The sequence below is a fragment of the Chaetodon trifascialis genome, chromosome 19 (genome assembly GCF_039877785.1).
Source record: "Chaetodon trifascialis isolate fChaTrf1 chromosome 19, fChaTrf1.hap1, whole genome shotgun sequence".
In the NCBI taxonomy this organism is placed as follows: domain Eukaryota; kingdom Metazoa; phylum Chordata; class Actinopteri; order Chaetodontiformes; family Chaetodontidae; genus Chaetodon; species Chaetodon trifascialis.
The window spans coordinates 17,944,955-17,963,228 of NC_092074.1; the positions used below are offsets into that span (position 1 = coordinate 17,944,955).

Genomic DNA, 18,274 nt, shown 5'->3' on the forward strand with positions numbered 1-18,274 from the left:
CTTCTATGTATCAATAAACAGTACACATTTTGACCACTAGGTGGAGGCTTTTCACAATTTTTCAAGTGTTTGAGTGACACATTGAAGCAACACCGTTTCCCACAATGCTCTGCGGCGTGCTGTCGGTGCTGTTTGTCCAGCCGTCGCTCCAACAATGCAGCTTTTAATGGTGCTGTGAGAGGTGCGAACTGAAAACGCAGCGGCGCCGCAGGCTCGTCCGGAGACCGAAGAGTCGCTCAAATTCAGCACGGCGAGATTTTTGCGGTTTGACAAACGTGGCGGGCGGCTGTGACTCAGTTTTTAGGACATCCTGGACTCTTCTGCTGGGGTGAGTAGCTAATGAAGCTAACATTGGTGTGCAAGTGTAGTAGAGAGCAAATGCATTTTGTTGTGACCATTGCTGGCTAGCAGGCAAGCTAATTGGCCAGATGAGACATATGGCCCCTTGTGTGTTTCCCCTGCAATCCCCCTGTCCGTCTTTAAATCCGAAGCCCTCTCGATCTCATTGTCTCAGATGCGGATTTTCTAATTGGTGAAAATGTAAAGGGTTGGTGGGCTTCATAAAGACTTTGAGGCAGTTGAGTCGCTCTCCGTAGTCGCTGTAAGTCGTGAGTCTGTTTTGCTTTGATCTCGGCAGGGGCACACGTCAACCATGCCGGTGTAGTCGGTGCTTTGCCGTGATGTAACTTGTCTGTGCATACATACCAGCCAGGGCTGGTCTGAAAAATGTTGGGCAGCGAAACACATTTTTAGTATTTGGGCCCCATTTGGTTATCAAAACCCACAACCGCAAAACGTGCCGCTCTTACGGTGTGAGTAAAATGTCACGCCAAACTTCATTAAATGAACTGGCAATTTATTGTCGACCTTCGCTGGCAAGCGTACACACTGGTATGCTAATTTATACTGATTATGAAAGCCATAATGAACTTCCTTTTTAGTCAAAATGTTTAAATACAACGACGATCGTTTCTGCGCCGTGCTGGCCATCACTGGGTACATCAGTGCACGAAAACTACCATAGCTGCTATTATTATTTTGTGTCTAATCATAAAATCATGAAATGCAAATAGAAGTTCTGTTTGATGGTTACAGGTAAGTTGTAGGTTTTGTGTCTCATACGTGGATAAGTTTGAGTCTGTGAGTCATGTTTTACCTTTGCCTTTGAGCAAGGTGGCATTAATTGTAATAATTTTAATTTATTGGCTATTATAAGAAGATCACCAGCTATTGCTGCTTTAATGTGTTGCTCTATCATACAGTATTGGTTCCCTATAATGTAGTTTATAATGTCAGAAGAATAAGTTGTTTCAATAGGTTTTATGTCCCATTTTATTTTTAAATTAAACTCACCGTTGATCAGTTTCCATCCAATCAATATAAATGAAAGTAGACGACATATTAGAATCACCTCTCACTATAACGCAGCACAGTTCAGCAGAACCACAAACTACAGCCTCCTGAATGACCAGAAAGTTAAATCAATACCTCTCTTAAACACTTAAGCAAAATCTGACCGTCACAACCTACATGATGTTAGGAGTTAGCACAGCATTGCTTTAAGTCGTACCTCATAAACTGGAAGGGGAGTGAAGAAACAGATGTTGGCGAATTTGCAATTTGGTGGTAATCAATTAATGACTGATGGGACAGAGGAGCTTATCACAACCCGCTGTAATGGGTTGAATCAGGAGAGCCAGCCACTTGTAGTTTGGCACTCCAGTAACTGCTATTAGGGCTTAGCCTGTTTATGGGAACACTGAGGTTATTGCTTTTATAACATGCCTCAGTATCTGTCTTCACTCAGATTTCTAAGCCCAGAGTTGAGCACTTAATAGCGGCCTTACCAGCATTGTTGGCCCAAAGCTTTGTGGTCAGTTCATTTGTGGCTGTGAAGGATCGTGCGGATCATCAGAGTACGCGTTTTCTACGTGACAGGAGGATGCTTTTGTCAAATCACTAAATACATCACAGATAGTGAGTTGAGCATGTGAGTCAAACTTCATTGTTTGATTATATTATGCCTCTGGAGGTCTGAAACGTGGTGGGAAAAGAAAGTCGCTGAGCACGAACAAATGCAGTGTCCTGAATCTGATGACGGAGAGAAAACTGAAAAGGGATTGCAGGGATTCGGCTGTGTGAAACACAAAATATTCACCTAATGTATGGAGGCAGCGAAGGTTATGCAGTTCACGCCGCTGTCTGGAGTGAATGTTCCTTCCACACTTTCTCACTCTTTAGTTATATAAGCAGTAATATTTGTCATGTATTATTAGATTAATGAGCGTCTGTGTGAGATGTGGAGGACCGGGCAGCAGTAACCCCACACAGAGGTGTAGATTGCCGTTCTTGTAGGTCACTCACCCAGCCGGGCGTACAGTCTGTCAGCGCTTCACAGCAGATGCTCGACAAATGTTGTTATAGGTCTGTCGAAAACTTAGACGGTCATATGGATTTTATCTCTGATGATTAACTTAATACAAAAAGAAAAAAAAATCATCTGGCAGCCAGTTGTGTGATTTGAACTTCTCCCTCGTTATGGTTAGATTGGACCACAGCGTGCATTAATATGGACTGTATGGGGCACCGTGTGTCCCGCTGTGGACAAGAATATTGATCTTTTTCTCATAGGAGTGTGATTGCTTCGCCGTCTTTGAATGATTTTTTTTTCCCCTCCTGTGGTCACATTGTAATGAGCGAATGCCACAATGCAGAATAATGGCAAAATCAGCATTTCATTATGTGACAAGGTGCTTGTAGATGTGCTGCCCTCGTTAAACACTTGGACACCAGCCTGATGCTACAGTGTTTCTCAATTTTCACTCGTGTAGAGGCCATTCTATCAGCATAATTAGCCGTGTGTGATCGCTGTAGAATACTTTGGCTTGTACAGAGGCTGATAATTGGGAATTTAGAAAAAATATATCCCATTGAGTGACTGGATAGCATTTGCAGCTTTTTGAAAGGCACTTCCTTTCAAATTAAACCTCAAATTTGGGTGCTGTTGCTGAAATACAAGCACCAGTTTCATATTCATTTTAGCAGATTTATTTTCACATTAACAAAGAATGAAATGACAGTTTGAAAAAACTCATTCTTAGTGTTGGACCTACACAGGATCATCTGCAGCTTCCTTCAGCTTTATTGTGAATTTCAGGTCACAAACGTAATGGTTTTGGTTCATTCTCGCCGCTCTCATGGGGTCGTTTTCAGCCACCTCATGGAGCTTTTACGCGTTCCCTGCTTAGTGCCTTGCAGCAGGCAGACACAGTTAGTGACTAGCCGTTAAACAAAGTGGAACATTCAGCAGCTAAAGAGCCAGATATATTCCTCAGGAGTTGGTATAGACCAACAACGGAGCTAAACGAGAGTGAATATTGGACAGAATTCGATAGGTAGACAAAAACATGACTCCAAATGATTTCTAATGTTGCTCCATAACTGCTGGATGTTTCTGAATTTAAAAGACACTGATATGTCAATCTTGTGTTCTCCACTTGTTTCCTCTTCCCCCAAGTGGCCAGAAAGTCTGTTAGGGTGGGTTAAAACGAAGAGAAGCCATTATTAATGTCACCAGTTACACCCGTACTCAGTTCTTTAGACACAGTATAATCAGGCAGAATGCGCTTGGCCTATGACTCATCAGGAGAGCAATCTTACTACAACAGACATTTCTCATGGAAGACATTTAAATTTTTCACGTCAGAAAAAGCACAGATGTAACTGATAACATACTGATGCTGCATGCACAGTACCAATGCCCCGGGACTGTGGCATCTTTTTACATCATAACGTTTCAGAATGTCTGCTGGGAAAAGGGCTTATTGTGCAACTAGCAAAAGCACACAAGCTAAATATGATGTAAAATCCTCTTCCATCTGTTGTCAATGGGAACTGATAGACTGTGCCAGTGTGCCAAGTTAATATTGTGTCAGTTAGATATGATCAGTTGACCTGACTGTCATTGATGCCTTTCAGAATAATGTAGTGTGAATGTGTTTTCACGATTCGTGTGCAAATATCTGCATTATTGCTGTTTTAAAAGTCAAAATTGTACCATTACTCAGTGGCTAACCACTTATTTTTTAAGAAAAAACATAAAACTACATGCAATACAAGAGGCTGTCCTTTGAGTCCGGCACTCCGTGAACTACTAACACAACCTGACCAACACACGTCCGGTGAGACCTCATGTCTTCACCGCTGAAGTCAGATTCTCCGCGAGCTTCACGTGTGCCGGACAGAGAGGCTCAGAGCGAGGAGCCGCATCGCGATGACAGGTGGTCGTGATGTAGCTTTCATTTTGTGAGAGCTGTCCAGCAGTCTGCAGTCAGAGCTGGTCTTCCTGCTCCGGCTACCTCGAGTTCTTTGAATCCCTCGCTCTCTACCACGCTGATCGACGTCATATTGTCTGAATCATTAGGCACACCAGCTGTGTGATGGCGGTAGAACGGTGCACGTCAGACTTTATGCCCCCCTGTAGCATGATTGTAAGCTGGACATGGCAGCCAGGTGATTGGCAGCTTATTTTTGACTCTGTACTTCCTTTGGCACACTTCATTTTTTACCTCCGACTGCTAGCTAGTGAAGCTGCTCGTGGTGTGTGTGTGTGTGTGTGTGTGTGTGTGTGTGTGTGTGTGTGTGTGTGTGTGTGTGTGTGTGTGTGTGTGTGTGTGTGTGTGTGTGTGTGTGTGTGTGTGTGTGTGTGTGTGTGCGTGTGTGTATAACCAATTAATTGTTAACCGTTGACATCGGGGACAGGTTGCTGCTCCTGAGGAAAATTCAAAGACCTTTATTTTAAGCCTTTTGGCTGGCATTTGATGCGGACAGGATGTGGTTTGATGGTGCAGCACGCCTTTATACCAGTATCAGGGATGGAGTACACTTCTCTCTTGCAGCCCTGATTCGTGTTTCCGGCCTGATAAAAAATCACAGGCCAGAGTGAGAGAATGTGGCTGCTGTGGTGTTGAACCTTGAGGCTTGGGCATTAATTGCCTTGTCCTTGTAATGAGCGTCTGGATGAATCACCGAATGGAGCCGCTGCCTCTTGACTTGCTTTCTGTCAAACTGTCCTTGCTCTCGTCTGAGAGAGTGCAGAGGTTTAGCTCTACTTGAATGGCTGAGTGTTCCTGGTGTGGAGGAGCGAGCCCTTCTACTCTAATGAACATATGCTTTAAGAGGCAGGAAGAGTTAGGCTACATTAACCCAGGACAGCTTGTTCTGTGTGTTTGTTGAATAACAGCAGGATTTTCTTTCATTGCGCTGGGCCGGAGAGAAATAAATGGCATGAATAAAAGTCCAGACAAGAGCAGATGAAAATGCAGGGGAGAGAGACTGGTTTTATTTTTGGCAGAGCAAATCAACAGCAGCCCTCCACGCCATGACTGCAAGTCAAGAAGTAGGATTTCTTTATTAATTCATTTTCCGAGCAGCGGTTTCTCAGATCAGGCCGCCTTTTACCGACCTGAGGTGGACTGTGGTGTACTTCGCCATCAAGCTCATGATAAGTGCCATATGCGACTGCAGCAGTTAAAAATAAACTCTTTGTTGCGAGGCAAAAGTGAGTATTTGATTGTCAGCCCTGTCATTCTTCTTTCTGTCACAATGAGGCCATTTTTATCTCCCTGATTTATTTTTTTTACTCTAGAAAGTGATGAATTGGATCAGTACCCCTGCACAGTCGTGCCACTTGTTGTCACTGACGTAGGTTTCAAGCGCAGCGCATTTCTAAGGCTAAACAGGCATTAACAACATGACTTAAAGTAGTGTGAATGCCCTGTCTTGACACTTAGGTGCAATCTCTTTTGGGGTGGTACACTGCAATAATTCTCCCATGTCAGGGGCTAATCACCCTGGCTCATCTCCCACAATCCATCAGTGTCTGGAGGACGAGGCTTGCAGGGTTCTGGCAGCTGTTGTCGGGCTGAGTCAATCTGTTCTGGTCTACGCCAGCCTGCACAGGAGGGGGAGAGGAAGAGCTCTCAGGAGGACGCAGCAAGCGGGTCTGCTGCCGCTGCTATGGCAAGATAACAAGAGGATTTATTTGTTAGGAGGGCCGGATTTCAGGGCCTGTGTGTTCATTTCGCTGTGTTACCCATTAACTGTCTTCCCTGTAAAATATTTGCAGGGGAGGTTGAAGGAGGAAGGATTTTACAATCCCAATATTCTAATCAAACTAATGATAGTGGATCTAAAACCATTAGACGACAGACAGAAAATTAATCACCAACAATTCTGTTATTGTTTCAATTAGGGATATCAGCAGTTAACCATTCATTTTATAACCACCCGAGAACATTTTTGTCTGGTTACGCGTGTTGATCCATAGATTAATTTGCACACACACAAATAGCAATAGCAATATAGGGTCAAAAAAAGGGGACGCTATACAAAGCTCGCTGTAACGATGTAACAAATTGAAATATAAATTGTGCGATGCTTCTCTTCAGTTTGTCATTAGCACTGGCACTCTGCTGTACCACATTAAGAACAATCACCCAGCTGCCATGTCCAAAGATCACGCTGCTGCCAGCTGGGAGGAGAAACTGACGCACGCCGGTTGGAGGCCGTCACCCAGAAACTGTTAGTTACAGTTTAATGGGTGTCGGGCTATCAAAAGCAAAATGCACCAAAACTCATGTCCCTAAGAAAACACAGAACGTTCTGTTTTTGGAGCTTCTCCAATGAAGCGAGGATGTGAGGATCGGCTCATTTTCTATGCTTTATCTCTTTATACCTTTTAAATCGTTGTCTTTTTAATTGTGGTTCGGACAAAACGACATTTAAAGACGTTGCCGTGCACTCTGGGAACGTGATTTTTTTTTTTTTTTTTTTTTTACCATTTTCAGGTGAAACGAGTAATTGGGGAAAGCTATAAGATAATTACAGTAATTGCTTCTTGCAGCCATAAATGCAATGTATTGAAAAACTGGCCCCAGTATTGATTCAAGTACATGGTCTTTTCCTGTCCTTAGCTCATATTGTCCATGCTAAGCTAGTCTGTTGACATGTGACTTCCAGATCCAGTGTTTTGGCAGAAATGCAATATCATTTTTTTTATAAGAATATTTGTGTTTTTGTTACCTTAGACTGAGCTCTTTATGTCTACAGAGGGAGCAGGTCCTCTTCCACGCAGTCCACCATGTTGCACCTCCATGTTTCTACAGTAGCCCTGAATGGACAAATGAAACATGGATTTTAGAGAGCAACATTTGCATTTTTCACATTGTTAGCAGCCACTGTAGGAGAGGGAGGGAGGGAGGGTGGGGCGAGGGGTGGTGAGTCTTATATCGTGCCAGTAACTTCTCGTTCTTAACTCAAAGCTTTTCAACAGCTGAACAGCTTCACATCAACAAAGGAAATTCCTGTGACTGTCATGACATTCATGTGAGCAGCATCAAAGTGATATATGTTTAAATGGTCTTATTCAGGGAAGGAGGACAGCACTCTGTGGATTCAAATCACTTTTGAGTGGTCGCCAGACATAGGCTATTTTTCTATGTGATTATCATGGCTTACAAACTAGTCCTGTTTATGGATTTGGCCAAATTGCTGATTCTGCCAGGCTGGCACGTAGTGGCTGTTGATGCTTGGAGATGAAATTGGCAGAGGCCGCCCAATTAGATTCAGTCGGGGAAGCAAATGTTTGGAGTCTAACTTCCATTTGCAGAATGTTCAGATTCAGTGCACAGCTGTTTACAACTTTTTTTTTTTTTTTTTGAGGGCAGATGGAAGAGAAAGGCACAATAACATGATAACTGAGAAAATGGTCAAAACTAAGTGAGGGAGTTGCTGCCTCCAAACCAGCAGGTGTACTTGATGGCATACTAGGGTTTCTGATCAAAATGAGCTCTTTCACATAGTTGACTTTTTGAGTAATCAACAGGAAACATACAGGTGTAACTAATAACATTCATGACGGTTCTGTTCCATTTCGCTGTGAGTAAGCCTTGTATATGAGCCATTACGCTCAATACAACCGCCCAGACACATTAATGTCTTTTACACCTGTGTTTGACAGGTGTGCAGTGGAAAGAAGCGCGTGTCTAACGTGGCGTCATTTTATTCATGAGGAATTCGAGATCGTGTACTGTAGATAGCGTGTGACAACAGCTGTTGTCATCAAAGGTTTCGGTGTCTCTCTCATGTGCAGACAGTTGTTCACCACCACGTGGAGATCCCCCAGGATAACGGCGGTTAAATTCGTCCCCAGCGGCCCGGTGTGTTCACAGTTGGGGGCACATGATATGAAAGCATTTGTGAAGCTCTGCTTGAAACCTCTTCCTGTGCTGGTGTGTTCATCTTTGAGGGATCGTGTCAGTCAAGTTCTGCCTGGTTCTGTCTGTCACTGCTCTCCCTTCCTCTCTACGACATTTTCATATTCCTTCTAAAATATGCACAAAGCTTTGAACCATTTGAACATGTTTTCATGCATTATGTCCAAAAGAGGGCAGAGAGTTTCCAATTGGTGTCCCAGAAGTTCTGGTCAAATATCATCTGTGTTTATGGACCCTGTTTTCCCATGTTTTTGTATTTAAGTGACAAATGGGAACTACAAGTTTTGAAGTTTTTCTAGGATTTCATGAGAAGGCTGCAGCCATGAAAAAGGCTGCAGTGTAATCCTCCAGGGGAGTAAGGGAACTCTTGTCTTGTGATTCCTGTCCGTCATGCAGTGCATCCAGTGCATCCTGCATGGCGCTGCGTTTTTCCCCCCAAAATCAAATATTAATTTTCACAGTCAATTGGATGACGGCCCTAATGCGTGTAAAGGAGCACCACGTGGCACCATTAGCTGCTTTATCTGATTCCTGTTTTCAGTCTAAGACGTTTTAATGTTTTCAACAAATTAGAGAACAAAAATGTGTGTTGTTTTCAATTTTGAGCGAACCTTACTGGTATCTGAAACTGCAAAGGCTAAAAGCGCCAGACGAACATCAACATGAGCTTTCCGTAATGATCACATGGAGGTGCTCGTATTTGTGCTATTTTTCTATCACACTCTCTTTTAAGCTTTTTTAAACATCTGTTCTTTGCGCTCTCCATAAATGATTCATTCTCTTCAGTGAGGTTTGCCAGTGTTAAGATTTACAGTTTGATGATATAAATTAGAACATTTTCCATATCATTTATACTGCATTAGCTATCCCTTTAAATATCTCTGCATCTGATTTTTGCATCAATGTGGTGGTGTACCTTGACTTTTCAGACATTCGTAGCTGGTTATTTTAGCCATCAACAGTTCTTCAATTGATTTTCCAGATAATTTGCTGTGTCAGCATCATAAAATATAATTTCACCATGACAGGGGAAGTCATCCATCCATATGTTGACTCTGAATATTTGGGCCAATTCAAATACTCCCCAAAACCAGAAGTCCAGAGTGAGGCTGCAGTAGTGGTGTTACACACTATAATTAATAACATAATTAACTAAATATGTGTATGTGTGTATAAAAAGCAGTGAAGGGTGACAATAATAGCTTCCTCTTAATGACCAAGCGACAATATTATTGCCAGATTTGTGCTAGATCTTTCCCACGCTCCCCATGCTTATTTGGGTGGCTTTGGGAAATGTTCGGCTCAGATTCAGGAGATGAGGAGGTTCGGTTGTTTTACCATCCTCCGTGTACTCCTTTCATGTGGACCCTGCTTAGATATAGAAAGACCGGATCTGGACGCCATGCTTTCACATTATTCAACTTTACGTTAGATGTTGCCACAGTGAAAGAAAGAAAGAAAGAGGTTTCTTGTGACACACGAGAGCCTCTGTTGCAGTGAACTTGACGTGTATTCAATCACAGACACAGCTTCCACTCTGGAATACAAAAAGACTCTTCATTTTCTCTCTGCCCTCATTCTTCTTCCTGTCTTGGACTAACTGTTGTAACACTGAGCTGTTGAATTCTTGTAGCTGTGACGGCTGGATTCACTTTGCCCCAGATAAAGCGTGATTACAGCCCAGGCCACTAATTAAGGTTGGCCCTGCCCTTCAAGACGGTGACATTTCGACATGTGAAATGTGCCAGCTCTTGATCAATGAAAGGCATTTACCTTAACTGTAGCACAACCCGTTTGATACGCACCGGGCTAGAACAATTCAGACAATTGAGTAAAAATATATGTACATATATGAAACAAACACAAAAGCAACCAAAGAAGAAAAAATGAGTAAACAATTGTCTTTTATATCAGATGCAATGCCAGTAAAAAGTGCTGTTTTTTCCAAGGTATGTAAGTAAAGAGGTACCATAAGGTAGTAAATATAGAGATTGGTCTAAGTAGTGTAGTATTACATTTAGGCAGTACCTACTACTGCAAAGTGAGCCACAGAGCAGCCACACACAGCCATGTTCATCCTGAAACTGCTTTTCATTTCCGCTTTAGGTGATGCTTTACTTGTTTCTGCCAGGGCGGACATACAGGCCTGTTTATAGCCTCAGACTCTTCTGTCCCCTTTCATCTGTGCCTTAAGTAATTGTGTAGATGCAAACGGTTAAATGAGTAGCATATGGCAGCCTGTAATTAGATTTTTGGTAATGAATGGGTCAAATACCAGTTGCAGGAATTCAGGCACAGAAATTCCCTCTGAAGACGAGGCTTGACAGTGAAGCTGATGCATCACGGGGGATATGGATGAAAAGCTTGTTGGACAAAAATTTCTTGTTAGTGTTCCACATTCAAAGACCTCCACTATCGTTCAAAAGTTTGGAATCGGCTGCCACGAAAGCTTGATTGGGTGCAGTACTCTGTATTTTTCAGTGGTTTTTCTTGCTTTTAGGTTGCAGGGGAGTTTGCAAAGAGATGTTATTTTGTATGAGTTTGCAAAAAAAGGGAATGTTTTGTACATGGGGAGCAAAACGCTGTGAAGTGGTTCCACAAGACTGACAACTGAAAGAACAGAAAGAGACTTAGAGACATCTGAGCAACAGTTAGATAAGAATATGAAATATGAAATTGGGTGTTTAGCATCAAAGTCTGTGCAGATTTCAACAGGAACAGCTTCCTGTTTGCATGTCAAGTGCACAGTGACGACTATAACAAGCTGACATGCATGTTGCTTTAGCAAAGCCTATTTTTAAAACTTTACAGCAGAAGTTTTCCATTGAGTTTAGCACTACTGGAACTGAACAGTGGGATATCAGCAGAATATATTACGGACCAACAAATCACAGTTTAAACTCGAGGTTAATGAATTGGTTTGGTGGTTTAATCGGTGGCAATAGGACATTTTACAAACTATTGTTATTGGTGGAACTTTATCTGTAAATTATGAGTATGATCAGGTTGTTGGTTGTCGTCCTTTGCTGTTATCTTAATAGTTAAACGTCTGACAGTCTGTTTTATTCCGATTTGCTATCCTGGTGTTGGCGTGTAGCAGGAGCAGTCCACAGTGAGGAGAGAAGCTCCTAACCATTGTTATTATGTCAGCCTTGAAAAATCCACCATCGTTCGACCTGAAGTTTAAATCTATTCAGTCTAACTACTGAGTAGACTGCAGAAGCACCTCTGTGGTTCAATAATGAACTTGGTGTCAATTTGGTGTCTGTATACTGTTTTTATCAATGTTTAGATATCTATAAATGAAGGGATGAAGAAAAACATCACTAGAACAGGTGTTTCCAAACCTTTGAACAGTAATATATGTATGAGATTCCCAGATTATTGGAGCTGTTAACACAGTAAATATTGGCCAGTCGGTGCTGCTCAGAAGTGAAAATCATGATTTTACACGACCACTTTTAAATGTCAGTCTGAAAAAGCTGTAAATTAAGCCCCACCCTGTGCAAATGAGCCGTTAACCCAAGTGTTATTTCAAAGGAAAAGACAAGCCAAGTCTCGTTTAGCCAGGCCACAGTTTGGACCTGTGGGAAACAAACTCAAACATATGACCTCGAACTGCATGTCCATGAAGCAGCACTGGAGCGTTTGAAGATAATTTCTCCCTACTGAAAGTTAAAAGCTGAAGAATATTTCCTTAACAACCGTGACTCTGTCTGTAACTACATGCTCATGCAGTTTCTCCCCCTGATCAGTCAACAGGATCAGCTCCAGCATCACTGATTAATTCAGGAAGCTCATCAGTGCCGACTGTAGACTAATCGAGAAAGCTAGGTCAGTCATTCATTTAGGGGATCAGAAAGCAAACTCACATAGATATAACTTAAGTTTACTGTTTGTTATCACACATTAAAAGCCCTGTCAGACGTTTTCTGCACCGTTGGATCAAGTGAAAATAATTGGAAAACCAAGTCAATAGTGGCTACCAGTGTGTGTTCCACAGTCAGTGCAAGGTTTAGTGCCACAGCAGCTCTCTTTACAGAGGTGGAAGATATTCTAGAAAATGTACGAAACTCTCTCTACACAGGCGCTTTGGAAAGACATTTAACTCTTCAGGCACGCACTATCTGACCTCTGCAATGCTGTGGATAACCTCAAAAGCAGCCCAGCTCATGAGTAAATAACATTTCAAAAGTTAAACGTGGGTAGGCTGTGCGGGAAGAGGAAAAGCCAATTGGAAAGCCAAGAAAATGTTCTGCTTTTCACACCACATCAAGAACGGTTAGCTGTGCATCTTGTCTGGAGTCGCTGGACCTCCTGCTCTTCTCTTAAAGACTCAATTGTAGTTTTGTTATATATTAAATTTGACACAATTTGACTGCAGTTTGGTTCAAAAAGAATCATACCTCCTCATGGATATTGGACTTCAAAAAGAGATACCAGTGGAACTATAATTAAAGGAAAGGATATAAACGAGCTGCTACTCTGTCTTTTCAGTATTTAGGTATTTAGGGAGGAGTAAAGTAGCAATGCTAACTAACTGTTTTTGGGAAACCAACTGCTTCATAATTAAATTTTTGCCTACTGTGTGAGTTTCTGGCAGCGAAAAGGCAACTAACAATTAAAAATGTCAGTGTCCCTTCAGAGATTTTTCGAAGTTGGAGCTCATTAGAAAATATGTGAGAGCTGTTTGTGTGCTGAAAAATGGGGGAGCCCTGTGAGTCTGCACGTCTGCTCTGACTCTAATTGGCTGTCACATTTTCAATTCTCACCAACACAGTGAGAGTCTCTCCTCGCCTCACCCCTGCGGGGCAGCTCGTGCCACAGCAGTTTTACAGCAGAGGCTTTAGTGACAGATTAGCACTCGCTGCAAAGCCAGCGTGATGCATTTTGTTTGTATCGCTCTCCCAGCCCTTCGAAACACAGAGCCTCCTCACTGACGATGTGCACAGATTGGTCAGCGGATGCATTCAAGTTGCCAGAACAATACCCCTGGATGTTGTGGGTGATGTTTCTTTGCATGCGTTTTGTATTTGCTTTACCATGGATCGTAAAAGACGAACATGTGCAACCCCACAAGGACACGGGCACCTTTTTTTTAATTGCTCTCCTGTGTAATCTTTGTCATATTGCGGGAGCTTTGGAGGTTGGAAGGCGCCCAGGCCCATCTGTCATGATGAACTCATTCCTTCTCTCCCTCTCTTTCTGTGGTTATCTTTCTCCGTCTCTCTCTGTTTCGTCTACATCTGCCTGTGCAAAATGGCGTTCAGCAAAATTCTGAATATGCATCAAGTCATGTGCGATGCTCCTCTCCAAATAACGGGGCAGTGAAGGGTGGGTTTTGTGTCCGCCTCTGTTTCGTCTTTGTCTCTCTTCCTGTTTAATGCACACACTGAGAGATAAAGGTCAGTGCGCTCATATATTTTGCACTGAGTAGGAGGTGGTCCACATGGAGGCCGATCTTAATTGCTCCTGCGCTGGGTCATCACTAAGGCAATGCTCCTGATGATCGTAACGGCCTCATTGTCATCTCTTCAGCGTTATTAGATAATAAAAGGAACGGCAGTAAGCGGCACCCACCAGCGTTTCTGGAAAGTTTTCAGTGCCGATGAAGATGAAGGGTGTGGTGCTTAACATTTGATACTTGTAAAACTGTAATTAACAAAACATTTCATTAGGCCTGTATCGCAAAATATTTCATTTTTAATAAAGCACGTTAGAGTTGGACTATATGACGACACAAAGCGAGATACGACTTATAACCTGGAACACAGCAGAACATTATCCTTTTGATCACAACCCTCCTTCCCTGCGCATGAGCTTTGAGAAAAATGGCCGCTGTGTGAATGTGGTCTATTGTCTGCATCGATGCAGGCATGTCTTTGACTTGTCCACATCCAGCCTCTCTTTATCCTCTCTGCACCGGCTGAGTGACCCCTGCAGTTAAGGATGAGTTTGTTTTCTGTCTCCCGGACTCTTGGATTTAATGTTCTGCAGCATTTGGTTTCTCCATCTGATCACCAGTGAAGGGAAATGAGAGCAATGATGTGATTATTTTCTGTATTACTGTTGCAGTTTTCACGTTGATTTAAACATGTTTTTCTATCGATACATAATTTATCACATTTTGTCTTTTACTCACTAATTAATACAGAAATGTGTTGATGATGCACCTGCGCACATTGCAGGCAGTGTGATCAGAAACCTGGATACGGTGTTTACATGTCACTGTGTCCCAGTTTCAGTCAGAGTACTGCATTCATATTCAGGTTTCTCAACGCCAGAAGCCAAAAATGCAGGGAAACTGTTAAAAAATGCCATTCACAATGTCCCAAAATGCCAGATGACATCTTGGAATTCATGGTTTTAACAACCCAGTGAAAGAAAAAGGGGTCAAAAGGCAGAATTAAACCGATTACATCACGCCTTTTCCTTAAAAAAGTACTCAAGAAAATATACATTTGACTTCTTGGAAAAAAAAGTCATACATTTTCTGACTTTCTGAGTCCCACTCCACAGCCCTACAGTCACCTCTGTAATTTACCAGTGAAAAGGGTCCTTGAGATGGCTCAGTCAGCCGTCAGCAGATGAGCTGTGATCCATGGCTGCAACAGCTGCTCCCCTCACACAGCCCTATGACTGTGCTTCCCCCTGCAGCTGCCTCCATCTTTTTTTTCCTAGCATCTCCACAGGGAATGCCCTACCTCCATCCTCTCCATGAAATCACAATTAATTATGGGAAGGGTTGTCTGCAAGCACAATGAGCCAGAGCCCCTTAAAGGGAGAAGTGCATCAGGGCAACCTGGAGTCCCAGCAGGCTTGATGGTTTTCTGAAGTGCAGCAGCATCACCTCCAGAGGCCTGTGCTCTCTGCCGCAGTAAGCCAGTTGTTTATGTTTGTGTTTACAACACTCGCGCTTCAGTTTTCAAGAGTATCTCTTTCTCGAAAGTACAGCTTCGGGCTGCAGCTAACAAATATTCATATTAAAAAATAATCACGATTAATTGATTGACTGTTTGTGTATTTACATTCTCTGAAAATGGTGGAAAATGGCTGTCACAATTACCTAAAGGAGGAAATCTTTGAATGTCTTATTTTTTCCAGGCAACTGTCCAAAACCCAAAGATAATCGGTTTCAAATTAAATAAAACAGAGACAAGCAGGAGGGAGGAAGAGTTTGGCATTTTCCTGGAAGATGACAGAACTGTCGCAGATTAATTTTCTGTCAGCGGACTAATCAATGAATTGTTGCTGTGCTGGTACGGCTTGTTCAAGACAGAATGGAGTGATTAGAAATACAATTTCTGACTATACGAACACTGATTCACACCCCTGAACAGCAAAGAAAATCCATAAAAAAAAAGGTTTAAAAAGGACAAACACTCAGCGCCCTCAGCACCTATTGCAGTGTAATATGTGTGCAGAACATTTATTTATGGAGAAAGAAAAAAAAAAAAAAACGGTAAGTTATTTTCTTATTGATCTCACTGGATTTACGATAAGTGGTCCCAGCCCCACAGTACATATATAACCTTCCTGCTGCTGCAGCGACAGTGCTAAGTGGCTGACTTTAGATAAATACTCAGATATAAATGTGTGAACTGCAGAAATAGTCCTTCCTTTCTCCTTGGTTTGGATAAACTGTAAGTTGTGTCAAATATGAAGAAAATGACTGAAAAACACTGAAATATCTCAGCAACTACTGGATAAATTGCTATGAGCCATTAGAGCCATTCATGGTCTCTTAGAAGGTGAATCCTACTGACTTATGAGATCCCCTGACTTTTCCTCTGGCCCCAACATGAAGTTAAAGTTTTTGTTTCTGAAATAGAAATATAGAAATATCTCAAAAATCAGCAAAAAATGTACAAATATTTCCCACCCAGTCCAAACATTGTGTGGTGATTTATGCTGCCCAAAGACTTGCAACACTGTACAGTGACCCCTTTGACAATCCTGATACCTCTGAAGCTGATGAGAGCCAATTTGGTTTCAAAACAAACACGTTTAATGGAAGAATCTATAGGCTTACTCAAATATCTGGCCAGCTTTTGGATCGATCCCCATGAAACTTGGTAGACGTTCATATGACTTTGATCTCAGGTCCAAATGTTCAATACTTTTATGCCTAAATACTGAGATACCTGCGCTTGTTTTGCAGGTACCTCAGCTGTAAGTAGCAATCAGCAAATGTTAGCATGTTATCGCGAAATTCAGATGGTGAACATAAATGAACATTGTACCTATGAAACATCAACATGTTAGCGTTGTCATTCTGAGCACGTTAGCAGGAGGATGCGAACATTTAGCTAAAAGCATCAGTGTGCCTGAGTATAGCTTCAAGACCAGAAGCCCGACTAGACTAATTGTTTGTGAAGGAGGCCGTCTGACAAATTACAGATTGCTTTATTATAGTGTGTCTTTGTATATAATTTATTTTCAGATTGATTTAGCAGTGAGTCATAGATAACGCGGTAGAAAGGAGTGTTTGAAGTAGTGTGGAAGGGCTCTGTCAGTCTTATCATTAGAAGTTAGCAATTTTTTCTTGAGACATTAAAAGGAAAATCAAAGATCCATCTTCTTAATATTTCAGCCGTTGCACTCGCTACCTCTTTCGCACTTGCTGCCTGGGGCCTTATTAAAAATACAAGCTGTGTGATCTTTCTGTCGGCCCTCAAATCCCTCAATTCGTCTCACTAACTGTCAAAGCTCAGTCAGATGCCTCATAGGCAGGCGGAAAAACGCCAAACACTCTTACTCTCAACTTTGTTGCAGGATATGCCGGAAACTTTTGGCTTTCAGTCATTCACAAGCTGCTCCTTCTGCCTTTCAGCACCCCCCCCACATTGAGATATGACCCTTGAGTTGGTTGCGGTCAAGTAAAAACCTGTTATATTTGGATGTCGGTTCTGTCTGTGCTTCGTGTAGAGGAATTTCAGGACGGTCTCAGAAAGCACAGTCAGTGTGCAGAGACTGTTCAAACATTTATACAAGCGCTTGCCCTCAAATGTCTGGGAACTTGGAAACAGCATCCCACTTCTTCATTCAGACTCTGAGCTCAACACCTGCTGCTGTTATTCTTTTGACTTCAGATGAAGATATTTTGTCCAGACCTGCTTGGTATTAATCGCAATGTGATGCATCTCACGAGTGCCTGCAAACATTACATTCTTTCACTCTCCTTCGCTTGGCACGAGCTAAGAACTCGATCCTGATTGATGTTAAAGCCTGTGTTAAATGCATCTCGTCAGGTTTTTTAGCTCTAAATCAAATTAACAGAATGCCAGACTAATGCACTCGGTGATATTCATAGGCCTGACCACTAATTTGCTGAGTAAGTCATTGCTACCATGTGGAGCAAAAGGTTTTCTATCTGGGTCATCAGCGAGGCGGCTGTGCTTCAGCTCCTCCTTTCCCTTGAGAAACTACAGACCTCTTGATTTGAACGTGTCTAAAAAGGGGCCGGGTTGTATATCACATTTGTATCGATTTTCAGTTCGAGTAATGGAATATTTATACTATAATATACAGAGATTAGTCGTCATCTGTGAGGAAGTAATTCAACATGGTAAAGTCTATAAAAATAATTATATGTTACTCGATTACAGCAGCCAAGCAGTGGCTATTACCCAGTGGCATCATGTAATGCTGTAACAGCAGACGGTGCTGTGAAAGGCAAGGATGAGGACACATATCTGTTATAGCTCACGCTTACACCTGTGCTGCCTTGTATGCGAAGTGAAAAAATGGCTACAACGGCAGCCCCTTAGGTGCTTAACCAAACCCCCTCGCAGCTCAGCGGTAGGTAATGATGGCATTATCATTGATCCCCCCCCCCCCCCCCCCCCCCCCCACCACCACCCCAAACTAAGTCTGGAGCGATCAATGCTTCCCTGTGTTTTTTCCATGCAGACAGCAGTCAAATTAAGCCGACTGCAGAGAGGAGAAGACATTCTGCAGATTAGAAAGCTACAACTGAAGAGATTGAGATTTAGCCT

At 42.4% G+C, this 18,274-nt stretch overlaps 1 protein-coding gene across 1 annotated transcript in view; it reads left to right on the forward strand.

Annotated features, from left to right (window-relative positions):
* The first annotated feature begins 103 nt into the window (after nt 1–103).
* extl3 (exostosin-like glycosyltransferase 3) overlaps nt 104–18,274 on the forward strand; it is a 31,661-nt gene continuing 13,490 nt past the window's right edge. Inside the window, exon 1 of the mRNA XM_070986747.1 lies at nt 104–328. The gene's annotated coding sequence lies outside the window, so the exon portion shown is untranslated. The remainder of the gene's footprint in view (nt 329–18,274) is intronic.